The 14,841-nt window shown below is 39.9% G+C and overlaps 1 long non-coding RNA gene across 1 annotated transcript; it reads left to right on the plus strand.

Annotated features, from left to right (window-relative positions):
- Positions 1-536: 536 nt before the first annotated feature.
- LOC144489448 (uncharacterized) lies at positions 537-12,013 on the plus strand. The gene is made up of 3 exons (XR_013496978.1): positions 537-3,330; positions 10,164-10,313; positions 10,754-12,013. It is a non-coding gene; the product is annotated as an uncharacterized LOC144489448 (long non-coding RNA).
- Positions 12,014-14,841: the final 2,828 nt, after the last annotated feature.

Here is a 14,841-nt window from a genome sequence, read left to right on the forward strand (position 1 = left end):
AGCACAGTAAGAAGTCTCACAACACCAGGTTAAAGTCCAAATAAACCTGTTAGACTTTAACCTGGTGTTGAGACTTCTTACTGTGCTTGTTCCACTTTAACAGCATGGTGACTTGTCAAAATCAACCACAGTCAACTAGATATGTGAAATTCCACCTGTATGCTAATGAAGCCCAGTTCAGTTTCTTCAGATTCATCTACTGCCTATGTTGTCAGACTGCCTTTCCAGTATTAAGCCTTTGATTAATTGCAATTTTCTCCAGTTTAAAAATAGAAATGCCAGAGTCTTTGCCTTTGGGTGTGGTCACAAACTAGGTAACCTGACTACCTTGCAGCTATTGTTTTGTGTTGAAATAAATAGTTGCAATCTCTATCCTGTTCAAACACACGTACACTCCATTGCAAGGACTGCCTCCTTCCAAAACTCTCAATACTACCTGCCTTTTCGGCCCATCTGCATCAAAAACTCAGATCCTTGTCTCCCAGATTTCACTATTCCAAAGTCCTGCTGGCCAACCTCAAAAACCTATCTCCTGAGTTAATATTGGGTCATGTAGATTGTATCATACCCCACACCAAGTCCTGCTCATCCATAACCCTTGTCCTCACTGACCAGCATTAGATTCCTGCCCTCCAATGATTCATTTTTAACTCAAGCCCTTCATCCAATCAATGGCTGCCCTGCTTTGAGCCAGAGTATTAAAAACTCCATCTCACTCCTCTCCATCTCTTCTGCTTGCATGCCTTCCTAAAACTCACTTCTCTGACTAAGATTTAATGCGCTTCTCCTTTGTCTCAGTATTTAAATTTTGATTAACTGTAGCCTTTTGATATCCCATGGGACACTTTTCTACATTGGAGGACCTTAATTAAAGCACATATTTTAAGTGTTCTTTTAGTTGATTGGCTAATTATTGTATTCTGATTCCATCTATGCATGCTTGTTACTCCTGTTAGGCTGACTATAAACATTGTCCTCTTTAATTGGTTTTAACACGATATTCAAGGTTCAGTGCATTGTTTATCCATCCTGTTAGTCAATACTTCTAACTAATTAATAACTAGTTAAAAGGTAAATCATTGCTTGTGATTGGCTTTGGGGCATCCTGAATTTGAGATTCACTGTACAAAAGCAACGTTTCTTGCACTCTCACTTTTATATACATCCTCAAACTTAATGTCCTACATTTTGACTTGATGCTTGCTTCCCAATACCTGATTTATAGTGCTAAGGTTATCGATTCCAACTTGAATTGGCATATAGTATTTAAACTTCCTGTGCTGTGAAGCTGAACTAGTTATTTTCCTCATCCATGTTTTTTTAAAGATGGCCAAATTCTATACTTTACCACTATTGTTTCCCTCCGATATAGGCTTCTTGCGTATCATCACATAACCCATCATCTATGTAATAAAGGTCTATGAGATGATCCCAGGACTTTGACAGCACTGTTGCATGCAAAACTACTGTTTGTGCGGGCCTTTCACCATGCAGTGATGAGTTTTCCCATGCACCTTTTCACAGGGATTGCTGTGTCTATGAAGTAGTTCAGTTAATGTGCTTGGATGACTGATCTTGCTCCCTAGATGTAACTTAAAGTTGTATGTCTATTGTCAGCAATTCTTGGGTATTGGTTACCTCTATTTTCTGTAATCACAATTTGTTTCAAATGTTGTTGTTTTTATGCATTGTTCCAGGCTCTGGTATAGTTTTTACTCACTGAACTTCAAAACATTTCCTCATTTTCCATTAACAATGCTTCACGGTAATTAAACCACTTCTAAGTGAAGTTTAACTGCACAGTTGTGATAAGCAGCTTTTACAGCACTCTTTCCAATTTGTAGATCTGTTCCCAAAAAAATCAGGTACAATTTCTGATACCATGGAATGAGCAAAAGTGGACTTATAAATTGTCTGCCCAAATATTTTAATTCATTATAGTAGGTTTCTGTGTTCTGTTCCACTTCTCATTGGCTAAACAATATTCACAGTTTAATTTTTTTTTAATTGCCAGAGGCCTGGAAATTTCTTCCACTTCCTGATAGTTTTAAGACTTGACCTTAAGCAAGGTGTCCTGCTTATTTGAGCTTGAGTGTCTTGGAGCCTAGGTAACATTCTGGATGGCTACATTTCCATTAATCTGGTTTCGGCCAGAAGGGCTGTGTGCACTGATGAGATACTTAGCAGGGGTTTATGGTAGTTCCTCATCTGAGTGCACAATTGCTTCCTGCAGTGTTACTGGGTTTCCATTTAGACTAAGAATTTCAGTATCGTTCTTTGGAAATGAAGAGGATTGTCACCTAAAGGGTGATCATGTCCCTTTGGGGTAGATTATTACCTTTTTAACAGTCATTTTAGATAATCTTACAACTAATCACAACCACAGATTGAATCTCCCTTTCACAAATCCATGGCAGCGGTAGTTGAATGGCAATAAAATCAGCTAGAGAGTAGTGTTTATACAAAATCTACAAAGGTTCCAATAAAAGGACAACACAAATTTAGCTTCTCACATTAATCTATTTCTCAGGCACTTGGACTGAGCCAAATATATCAATCAAATAAAAACAATTTAATATTTGGTATGTCCTAAATGTTGATTGCCTTGTACAACTTTGATTTTTTAAATGAAATTAATGGAAGTGAAGTTTAGTTGACCTCTAGTGTAAAATACTTTTGCTCCTACTTTATACAAAATGAAATGTAATTGATATTCACCTGTTGTGTTTGTACACTCATTGTTTATGCATAGGAAATATATTTATATTATTAACCTCAATTGTGAATTTGCATTTGCATTGCTCAGTTAGCTGCTGTGGCCTGAGCCACTGTAGACAAACATCCCTTGCGGAAAGGAGTGTGCATCAACTTTTAAAGAACAATTTTGATTTGGTGAAATGCAAAAATATGTACAGAGTTCAAACAATAATTATGTAGCAGCATGAACTTCCCAGTAAACTTGACCCATTGTTGATTTCTGAATCACTGCCTATGACGTGTGGCTCTTGCTACCTCTGGTGGCTTTCCAATGAGGGAACCAAAGCTCAATGTTTTCAATGGGCATACTTGCACTTTTGTTTCCATTATCCTGTGAAGGGGCTATTTGGGGACTCTTGGTGTTCTTTGAGAAATTCCATTATTGAAATGTTCTACAAAGCGCCTATTAATCTCTTTATGCTTTCCTATAGCTCTGTTTTGCAGAAGGCCCATCCAACTGTTTGTTTTTCAATCAGACAAATTGATTTGCCAGAAGTTCACCTCTATGGTATTGGAAGAAATATGACCAGTCTTCTCAGTCCCATACAAAGCTCCAGTAATACAGCAAGGATCGTGAGTATTTATGCTACAATTATATATTGTCAGATACACCAGCCACAGTAGTTACATAGCTATTAGTCCAAAAGGTGCATTGAATAAGAGCAACAAAGCTCTACATTTATTGTTCCCTGTCTACAAATGTTTAGTAAGAAGTTTAACAACACCAGGTTAAAGTCCAACAGGTTTATTTGGTAGCAAAAGCCACACAAGCTTTCGGAGCTCCAAGCCCCTTCTTCAGGTGAGTGGGAATCAACAAGGATCAGCTCCAAAATAGATTTTTGTCTTTTAAGTTCAAGGATGTAGAGGGGTTGATTAGCATTAATGTCTCCAGGATTAGCATTAATGTCTCCAGAATCCCACTCACCTGAAGAAGGGGCTTGGAGCTCCGAAAGCTTGTGTGGCTTTTGCTACCAAATAAACCTGTTGGACTTTAACCTGGTGTTGTTAAACTTCTTACTGTGTTTACCCCAGTCCAACGCCGGCATCTCCACATTACAAATGTTTAGGCATGGTAACTATTACATGCTGAAACATGTGCTAGGTTAAAGCAGTTTCTCCAACTGTTAGTGCAACAAAGAATGATCACGATTGATTTTGTAGATTTTGACCTTCCTTTCTTAACCCTACCCAAAACACCAATCTAGATATTGTTCATCTTCTGTGAAGCACCTCCTGGCAATTCCTGAACCTGTCCGTTACCTGTTGGTACCTATGGCCCCTTGGTTTGTAGGCTTGATTACTGAAACTTGGTAGCATATTCCCCGTCCTCTTGCCAGCGTGTTGGTGAGATTTTTCTTGTGTGTATCCTGGAGACATTAATGCTAATCAACCCCTCTACATCCTTGAACTTAAAAGACAAAAATCTATTTTGGAGCTGATCCTTGTTGATTCTCACAATCTATCTTGTTCAGCATACCTGTGCTGTAATGCATTGCCTCCATGTCAGGTTCTCTGTAGATTCTTTGGTCATTTGATGATCAGGATGGCAGAGAGTTACCTTATTTGGAATCTGACTAAAGTTTTTACAATCAAGATGTTCCAATCCTGATCGTTGTCCCGTGACTCCTGGTGGAATTGCGTATATGTGGACTTTTGGATAAAGGCAGGTTTGAGTTTGACTGTCACAGCTCCTAAGCCACTCAAAAGATCAAAAGGTATGTCCATTAGATTTGTTTTAAAACAGGTGTAAAATAGTTCAGGCAAATTTTCTTTACTGGTAAATATTTTTACCCCCCAAAAAAGTTAGTTAAAGCAAAAGCATAATGGAAATGAGATTAATAATTATAATGAAAGATTTTGGGTATAAATGGAGCGATATTTGATGGGACAAATGCCCTTTTAGATTTTTGTTTATGTTCGCCTTTTGAAGTCTGGATACACCGACTAAAGAATCTTTTCATATTTGCTATGTACTGTTCTCTTGCCATTTCATTTTTTTCCTCCAATTTTAATTAACTCCTACAAAACAGCTTTGCTAGCATATACTGTCACAGTTGCCAGCTGGAAAGTGTGGCCTTACAGCTTTTAATAAATTCCAACTGCCTTGGCCCCTCTGGTCACAAGAATGAGGACTTGATGGAGATGTGGAATGAGGAAATTACATTCGTGAGCAAAACGCATTTCACTCTTTCCAATTTCCCCATTAGTTTTTGTCTCCAGTGGAGTGGGCAGTCTCTTGTTGGGAACTGAGTTTCACAGGCAATGGGACTACGATTCTGTCAGGATAAGGAAGCTAATAGTGCCAGTGTAAATGGAATGTGGTTGTGATGGCTTGGAACTAAGAGCAAAACGAGAGATAGGAATTCTGAATTGTTTGGTGCAATAAGGTGTAGTGTATTTCTATTCAAAATCCTGTGTTTTGAATTCTATTATTCTACATTGCTCAATGTACAAAAAATGTGTGGTATGTAGAAAAGCTCTTTTTATCATATAAGGCATTGTGTTAAAATGATGAGAGTTCTTCCATATTAAATTGGTTTGTTTCTTTGATTCAGCTTTACTGTATGAATGCCCAGGTGTCTTGACAGTGCAAGCTTTCCTCTGGTGTAAAAACAAACACACAAAAATCACTCATAGTAGAACAATTGCTGTTGAGTCTGACCTATGTAACTTTACCTTTGGCTATGAAGTTAGTTCAGTTTTGAATTGAGCCAGAAGTGCAGCTCATGTAACCATCCCAAATCACAATGACAGAATTGTTAGTGTGGAAGGAGGCCATTCATCTGTGATTCCTAGTTTGTTTTTATTAAGAATCAAATGTTATAAATATCAAGTAGATCATTGTCACACTGATGATCCAGAGATGCTTAATAATGTGTAACTACAGAAGTCATGAGAAGACATGCGAGTTCAAGTCAACATGGAGCCACATCACTGAACCTTGGATCCCTTCAACCCATTGAATTGCTCATTTTCATTTCTATTCATGAAAAATGATCAGTCTCTTACCAGGTTAAGGAGGTGTATCAGTGATGAACCTTTGACAAGGAAAACAACTAATAACAGCACAACTGAAACCTGCACATTAAAAACAAAATAGGAAAACTAATCTCCAATATGTAACGTCAAAATATAGAGTTTATAGCTGAATGTATTTTTAAAGCAAAGCTAAGAAAGAAGCTATACAATATATCACCCACATCAAGTGGACATCAGGAGGTGACGGATAATTGCAAAAAGTGGTGATTATCAGTGACGGCGTCAATTCTGGTGAAACCAGTTTGTGGTGGAATAATGATGTGATTTGTACGCTATGTTGCACTGTGTGCATTAAAGTGTAAAACAATTATAACGTGTTCAAAGAATCTAGCTGGGGAGGAAAGGAAAAACTAAAATGGAAAATAATTAAATAGATGTGAATGTATATTGTGATTATTCGATGTAAATAGAAATTCTAATATAACTTAAATTTTTACCAATAGACTTTTCAAATTAGTGAAACTGTTATGCATTTACTTTAAAATGTGTGATGTTCAGCATTGGATTTTGACTGTTGTATATCGTGATGTGGAGATGCCGGCGTTGGACTGGGGTAAACACAGTAAGAAGTTTAACAACACCAGGTTAAAGTCCAACAGGTTTATTTGGTAGCAAAAGCCACACAAGCTTTCGGAGCTCCAAGCCACTTCTTCAGGTGAGTTTGGCTGAAAGAAGGGGCTTGGAGCTCCGAAAGCTTGTGTGGCTTTTGCTACCAAATAAACCTGTTGGACTTTAAGAAGTTTAACAACACCAGGTTACTGTGTTGTATATCGCCCAGGGAGCTCTGGTATTGTTATATCACAATTAATATAAGCCACTTCAGCAGCATGGGAAAACTCTGTCAACTGACAATGGCACAGTAATACCAGTGAGGATCTGCTAGAGCATATGGATTGGGAAGACCTGATACATTGGCTGTGCTGAATTAGCTGAGACAGCAAGATCATTGGTGAGAGTAGTACAGTTATCCTTGCCAACCCTGATACTATTGACTTTGATGTCTCCTGAACTAGAGCAATGATAAAAGAGGCAAGATTTCCAGTCTTAAGCAGTATCCAGTGCCTCCCACTTGGCAAACGCACATTGTAGATATCGGAAAAGCATGGTTGGTCTGTACACAGAATACATATCACATTCTGTTTTGTGTAAGCTTACTATAGCTGACTTTTGAGCACAGGTCTGATTAGATGGGTGTCAGTTGCAATGATTTTTATGGTCCAAACCAGCTAGCACTCACTGTTCACTGAGGCAATATGTATTGCATATTAACATACGTATGAATTAGAAAGTTACTGGTACTTTTCAATATGTACTTCATGAGTTTCTGGCTTCAGCAGAGGTTGGGAGGAAAAAGGCAGCAGATTGTAGCAGGGTGACACAGTGGCAGAGTGGTTAACACTGCTGCCTCACAATGCCAGGGCCCCGGGCTCAATTCCTGGCTTGGGTCACTGTGTGGAGTTTGCACATTCTCCTCATGTCTGCGTGGGTTTGCTCCGGTTTCCTCCCACAGTCCAAAGATGTGCAGGCTAGGTGCATTGGCCATGCTAAATTCTCCCTCAGTGCACCCAAACAGGTGCCGGAGTGTGGCAACGTGGGGATTTTCACAGTAACTTCATTGTAGTGTTAATGTAAGCCTACTTGTGACTAATAAATAAACATTAAAAGGATAGCTTCTTTCCATGTTTGTTTTTGTTTTGGACAAGGATCTATTTTTGCTAAATTTAGATATTTCATCTTATTCAAAGAGGCTTTCTGGCTTGCATTCTTCCTTCAACAGAGACTACAAGAAAACTCTGATGATGTGACCATTCCTTTCATTACTGATTGTGGATCCTTGCAAGATGACTTCCATATTTAGCTAAGTAACATAGTGACTGGATTCAATCTCTAAAGATGCCAGCAAGCCGGTTGTGAAAGCCAAATGGAACAGGAATGTGGCATTCAGCCTCTCGAGCCTGTTCAGTTCGATCATGTGTATCTATCTTTATTGCAACAACTTGCCTTGGTTCCATATTCCCTACTCAATACCCTTAACTACCACAAATCTATCAATTTGTGATTACAAACTTTCAAATAACTTGCCCTCAACCAGTTTTGGGGGGAAAGTGATTCAGGTTTCCACTAGCCTTTATTGACGAAATATTTTCTGACAACCCCCCACTTGAACAGCCTAGCTTTTAATTTTTTTGTATACCTCCACCCACACGTCCTTCCTGCCCTGTCATCAAAAACTCAGGATCCCTTATCAGTGTTCTCCCACTCTGGAATCATCCCCAATGACTACAGCCCAGCCTTCAACACCATTATTCAACAAACTTATTTCCAAACTCCATGGCCCAGGGTTCGGCTCCTCCCTCTGTGACTGGATCCTAGACTTCTAACCCACAGAACGCAATCAGTTAGGAAAGGCAATGTCACCTCCTCCACGATTATCCTCCACGATTATCCTCCACACCAGTGCTCCGCAAGGCTGTGTCCTCAGCCCCTTACTATACTCCTTATACACCCATGACTGTGGCCAAATTCCCCTCCAACTCGATTTTCAAGGTTGCTGATGACACCACCGTAGTGGGTCAGATCTTAATGACGAGACAGAGTACAGGAATGAGATAGAGAATCTGGTGAACTGGTGTGACAACAGTAATCTCTCCCTCAATGTCAACAGAATGAAGGAGATAGTCACTGACAGCAGAATGTGTCGTGGAGGACATAACCCTGTCTACGTCAACGGGGACAAAGTGAAAATGGTCAATTGCTTTATGTTTCTAGGTGTCCAGATCGCCAACAACCTGTCCTGGTCCCTCCATGCCGATGCTATAGTTAAGAGAGCCCACCAATGCCTCTACTTTCTCAGGAGGCTAAGAAAATTTGGCACGTCCGTTACGGCTCTCACTAACTTTTACAGATGCACCATAGAAAGCATTCTTTCTGGTTGTACCACAGCTTGGTATGGCTCCTGCTCTGTCCAAGACTGCACAAAACTACAAAGGGTCGTGAACAAAGCCCAGTCCATCATGCAAACCAGCCTCCCATCCATTGACTCTGTCTACACTTCCCGCTGCCTCGGAAAAGCAGCCAGCATAATCAAAGACCCCACACACCCCGGACATTCTCTCTTCCACCTTCGTCAGGAAAAAGATACTAGAAAACATGCAGCAATCGACTCAACAGCTTCTCTGCTACCATCAGCCTTCAATTAAAAGAGTATAGAGTCATACTCCAGTAAGATCGTAATATGTGAAAAAGTGTAAAATACTTCTACATTAGCATTTTCAATTATTAAAATTATTTCCAGAATGCTTTCCATTAGAAATCTGCTGGTGAGAGGTCTGAACCTTGACTTCCCAGTTGGCTCCCAGAGCCAGCATGGGGTTGACTAGATTCCAGCCACAGAATCACAGAACCCCTACAGTGCAGAAGGAGGCAATTTGGCCCATCGAGTCTGCACCGACAACAATCCCCCCCCCCCCCCATATTTACCCTGCTAATCCCCCTGACACTAATGGACAATTTATCATGGCCAATCCACCTAACTCACATCTTTGGACTTGGGAGGAAACCAGAGCACCCGGAGGAAACCCATGCAGACAGTTGGGGAGAACGTGCAGAGTTCGCACAGACAGTGACCTAAACCAGGAATCGAACCCGGGTTCCTGGCGCTGTGAGGCAGCAGTGCTAACCTATTGTGCTGCAGCAATGCTAACCACTGTGCCACCGTGTTGCCCTTCAGGTGGTAATGGATGGGAATAGAACCAACCATTTTGGTTGGGGAAGAAACTTGTTTTTCATGTCTGAAGACTGACTAACTGAGGAAGCGAGGAGGACCACACTGTAAGGTTATGTGAACGGCAAGTACTGTGCCTTTTGCTCATCTTTACTGTAGTAAGTGGGCAGACATGTATAAGAACAGCTTGCAGCAGAGACACCCAGTGGTGAAAGTGTGGAACTGAAAGTGAACTCAAACCATTTTAAACTTGGAACTAGAGTTACAGGTTATCGTGAATGAAAAGCGTGTCACAGGGCTGAGCAACTAGAAAAAGCCCATTAGAGTGCAATTTACAAGCATCATGTTCAATTACAAATACAAGAGGCGTGGGCACAATTTATGTTTCAAAGTCCATAAGCAATGTTTACATTGCATGCTGATCTTAATGTATAGGGGGAGAGACAATGGCCTAGTGGTATTATCGCTCGACTATTAATCCAGAAACTCAGCTAATGTTCTGGGGACCCGGGTTCAAATCCCGCCACGGCAAATGGTGGAATTTGAATTCAAGAAAAGATATCTGGAATTAAGAATCTACTGATGACCATGAAACCATTGTTGATTGTCAGAAAAACCCATCTGATTCACTAATGTCTTTTAGAGAAGGAAATCTGCCGACCGTACCTGGTCTGGTCCATATGTGATTACAGACGCACAGCACTGTGCCCTCCATGGGCAACTGGGGACAAGTGATAAATGCTGGCCAGCCACTGACGCTCATGTCCTACGAATGAATAAATAAAAATATATGGTAAGTTTTTAACTGCATTAAAGATGTGCGCATTTCCTCATGTCTGACTTTGTTCTAAAGATGTTGATTAATTTAAATCCAGCATTTTGTCACAGGCGGTCAGTGAAGACAGTATCACATGGAGGTATGATATGGAGTCCAAACTATTGGACAGTTAACAAAATAAGAGCAACGGTTTAATGGTTACAAAAGGAAGCTGCCAGTCCCACACCGGTGTGGTTGACCCTTAACTGCCTTCTGAAGTGGCCTAGCAAGCCGTTAAACCATTGGGCAGTAAATGCCAGCTGTGCCAGAATGTCCACATCCTGAGAGTTAATTGAAAAATTAGTGTCACGCACAAAGTATGTGTGTAACTTTTATTACATTTTGCCAATAATGTCAAAGATGGTGAAACTAAACAGTTCATCAGAATAAAAGATAATTTAATTTTATTTTGGCAGTAACATATGTGAGATGGAAAAACCAACCAGTCGCATCACTGAAGCACAAGCCAGTGTAGGACGGAACGAGCCAGTCCATTGCAGGATCAAATACTCCAATCAACAAGGTGCATATGCTGCCCTTCAGTACATAGGGACAGATTTTAAAGATTTTTCTTGCTTGTTGGCACGGCAATTTAGATGGCTTTTATTCTGCACTTTTTCTTCACAAAATAATCAATTACATCATCGTAGGTAAAATCTTGTATTGACGTATATTCAATCATCAATATTGCTGAACTTGTCAAATGTTCTTAACTTTGCAAATAATTTCCAACTTTTCCATACAGAGGAAGAACATTCATGGGAGGCACTTGTGACAGGTATTTTTAAAAAATACTTTCAGAATGATTTGAAAAGGTTGCCTCCAAACCCTCACATACCAGTCTGTACAAATCAGCTGGTGATCTCAAAGCATAGAATTCATCATTATCGAATGAATGAATTGTCGCACTTAGACAAGTCTATGTCCTCCCAGTAGAATTCACTTAATTTCTTACTACAGAAGCTTTTAGCATTTTCATCTGAACCTCTGTCGAAAGAAATCAAGTTTTCTTCAGTGATTCACTTCTATTTTGCAATTGTGCCATTATTGTGTCACAAATGCTGTTGGCATTCTCAACGATGATTTTCTCTTTCCCTTTTAAGTGATTTCATTGTCTCTATTTTCATTGAAAAGTAACTTCCTGTATCTTGTACACTTATCATCAGAGAGACCTGTATTTATTGTTAATGTACAGTGCCCTTGCTTCCACCAAGCTAGAGACATTTTGAAGTTCCAAACACAACTTTTTGCTAACAATTGTGCAACATTCAGTAAAGTTGTATCGACATTTTGCAGTGATTTGCTGATGATAATTACTTGTGACACTAATAAATAAACTTAAACAATCAGGCCCATGCCACCACAGAATATGATGCATCATTAATGACGTTGGAGCCAGAAAGAAATGGCGCGATTTCCCATCGGTCACCTCAGTGGCAGACACTCCTCCATCCCTTCCCCCGCCACAGGACGTAGTCCCTGAGGGGAGAATTCCACCCCATGACTCAGTTGAGTTTATCTAGTTAGCTTAATGGAGCATTGGCTCTCCAACTAACAAAGACCCCAGGGAATGAGAGTTCAAACCCTTCATGCCAGTTTGAGAATTATAACAGTGTTTATTTTTAATTTAGTATCAATAAAAGTGACAATGAAGCTGTTGCTTTGCTATAAAAGCCAACTGGTTCCCTGATGTCCTTTTAAGGAAGAAATTTTGCCTTCCATACCCAGTCTAGCCTACTGGTGACTCTAGTGCCATACCAGACAGTTGACTCTTGCCTGGCCTCTGAAATGGAATAACAAGCCACTCTATCAAAGGTTACAAACAACATCACTTGGGCTGCAACAGTTCAAGGAAAGGGAAAGTAGGGATGAGCAAAAAAAAATGCAAACCTTGTAAATAGAACCCACTTCCCAAAAATGAACTTTAAAAAGTCAATTCTGTACTTGTTATTCTATTTGTGATGACATTAATACAATGACACTCGTCCAGATATTGCTTCTAAAATAATGACAAGTTTGATGCTGATCCACAGACCTGCGTGGGAATTGCCTGGGAAGTTTCAACTTGCGATGGGCAATTCCCCTGTTCCCCCAGACCCTCTGTGAATATCTCTGATTCAGAAACTTTGGACAATTCTGCAATAATTACCTGAGTAGTTACCCAGGAAATGTTGGGATTAAAACAGAGATTAACTAGGCCACTACCCCCCCCCCACACTTCCCCATTCGTACCCCCACTCCCCACCTGACTACCCTCCCAACTCTTTTTGAACCCATCTGTTGAAGGTCCCATTGCTCCTGTCATCAGCTTGCTCTTCCAACAGCTTAAATTGCAAAGTTTTCTTGGCTGTAGGGTAAGGGGAAAAGTCTTAATGAACTGCTCAATGCCACTCCAGTAATTTCTGAGCCATTCATTCACTCAGTGTACCGTCCCAAATGGGTCGTTTTGATTTGTAGCTGTTAATAAACTAACATTTTAAGCGTGTAATAAGTATTTAGCCCGAGGTTATTAACCTGACATTCGCTGATTAATATTCCTGCCGTGGCTTACAGATTTATCAGACTGCACTGTTACAGCCTCCCAGGTTCAATTATATTTAAGATTTTCCCAAGTTCCTAAATGGTCACATGGGTTCCACTCTCACCGGGAATAAATAACACTCTAAACAAACATGGCCAGAGGAAGCAGTGCTCAAGGCAGTTCAGCAGAACCACAGAGTGGTATGGTATTTATAAACACTCTGACATTGAAAGTAACAGCCTTAATATTTGGCACTCTAAAACACCCTGCTTCACAGCATCAGTTTTAAAGATGGTACACACATCAATAGAAATGAAGTTCTAATTCAGTTGGAGTGCACTGTGAGCATTAGTGGATCAGCTTGCTGCTATGACAGAGGTTCATTTCCTTGAAGATAATATTGGATGAGGTGTGTAATCGGCGATCCGCCTTCAGCTACTTCGCACCATGCTCAATTTGAATTTTGCTCTGTTATATCTTTTTAAAAATGCTACTTAAATTATAATCACACCACACTTCATAACTAAGGTTGCTAGATTGGCCATTGGATTCTATCTACATTTTTGTTCTCTGCTCAAGCTATTTTATAAGTTGATATGTTAATTGTTTCCAAAGTGAGGAATTCATTAAAAAACATAGATGGAACACTTGCAGCTCATTAGAATGCCTTATCTATAACACCAAGTCCAAATGCTAAGAAAAGGGGGGCATCCTTTTTCAACTATTAACTTACCAAGTTGGTTTACAACTATATGTGTTGTACACTCAGGCTTGCTCCCTACTTCCCCCAAGAATTCTCTTATACATCAGTCTTAAAGTTATGAAGTCTATGATGTAATGGAAAATGAGACTTTCCTGTGAAGATGAAGTTATCAACTGGAATCAGATACCATGATCAAGCTAACCGTGCATATCAATTTTCTTAATTCTTCGGCTTTTAACTAGAAAGTTTTGCCTCTTAAACTGGGTCCCATTCCAAATGTCGCATTGACCTGCTCATTTCAGACCAGCATTCTTTCTGCACTCAATTTCAGTAAATTTGTTTTAGACTTTTACTCCGCTGTTTTTGACTTCCATATAAAGCTTTCTTGAAAGTCAGGAGATTAAAATAAAACGGCTTTCGTCATCTATATATTGTCAATTCTTCAAATGAGCTTAAAATTCTGATTTATATCCATGTTTTGTGGAAAATCCATTCTTGCGATTCTATGGATATAGAGTTTTTTTGTTCATCAGAAAGTCCTAGGATAATGCAGAAAGCTAATGTCGTTTGGTGGTGGAGGGGCAAGTTGAAGGAAATTTTAGGGAAAAATGCTGGCATTTACTCTAAGGTAATGGTGAGGCTAACAGCATTCAGTGTTACTAATGCTCAAACCTTACAGCAAATTCAAGTATTGGGATGCTGTCTGGACAAGCACAAAACTCAGGAAGTTATTGTCAAAGTTGCACCACTGTATTGTTAACCTTTCTGAAACTGGCATCTCACTGTATGACTCATCGTGCAATGATGTCAATGGGGTGAAGGTAATGTACTTGGACAATAGATACAAAGTAAACTTGCCACAAACAGCTAGAGCTTGTCCATTTCAGTCTAAGTACGCTTTTTCAGCACAAGCTGTTTTATAATTCTATCTTCTGACTCTATCAAGCAAACATAGGTAACCTTCTGAACTGCCATTTCTTTAGGTGCTCTGCCACTCACTAAAGCCCAGCTCTTCCCAAAACTAAACAGCACCTCCAAAATATTAACACGAACCATGAATTGGATATTCACGGTGAATTGGCCACTTCAGACTCTGCACTGTTCCATCCTCACCTTCAAACTGATTGGTTAAATTAGATTATCAGGCTGTTTGGATATTGTGCAAACAGCAAATCGCAGGACAAAATCCCATGGAAATGAAAGGGGTAAGGACAAGTGTAACGAAAGAGAGAAGCTCTCCTTTCACCAGCTGCAACAAATATTGGCTGAATGATTTTGGC

This window comes from Mustelus asterias, chromosome 3 (assembly GCF_964213995.1).
Source record: "Mustelus asterias chromosome 3, sMusAst1.hap1.1, whole genome shotgun sequence".
In the NCBI taxonomy this organism is placed as follows: domain Eukaryota; kingdom Metazoa; phylum Chordata; class Chondrichthyes; order Carcharhiniformes; family Triakidae; genus Mustelus; species Mustelus asterias.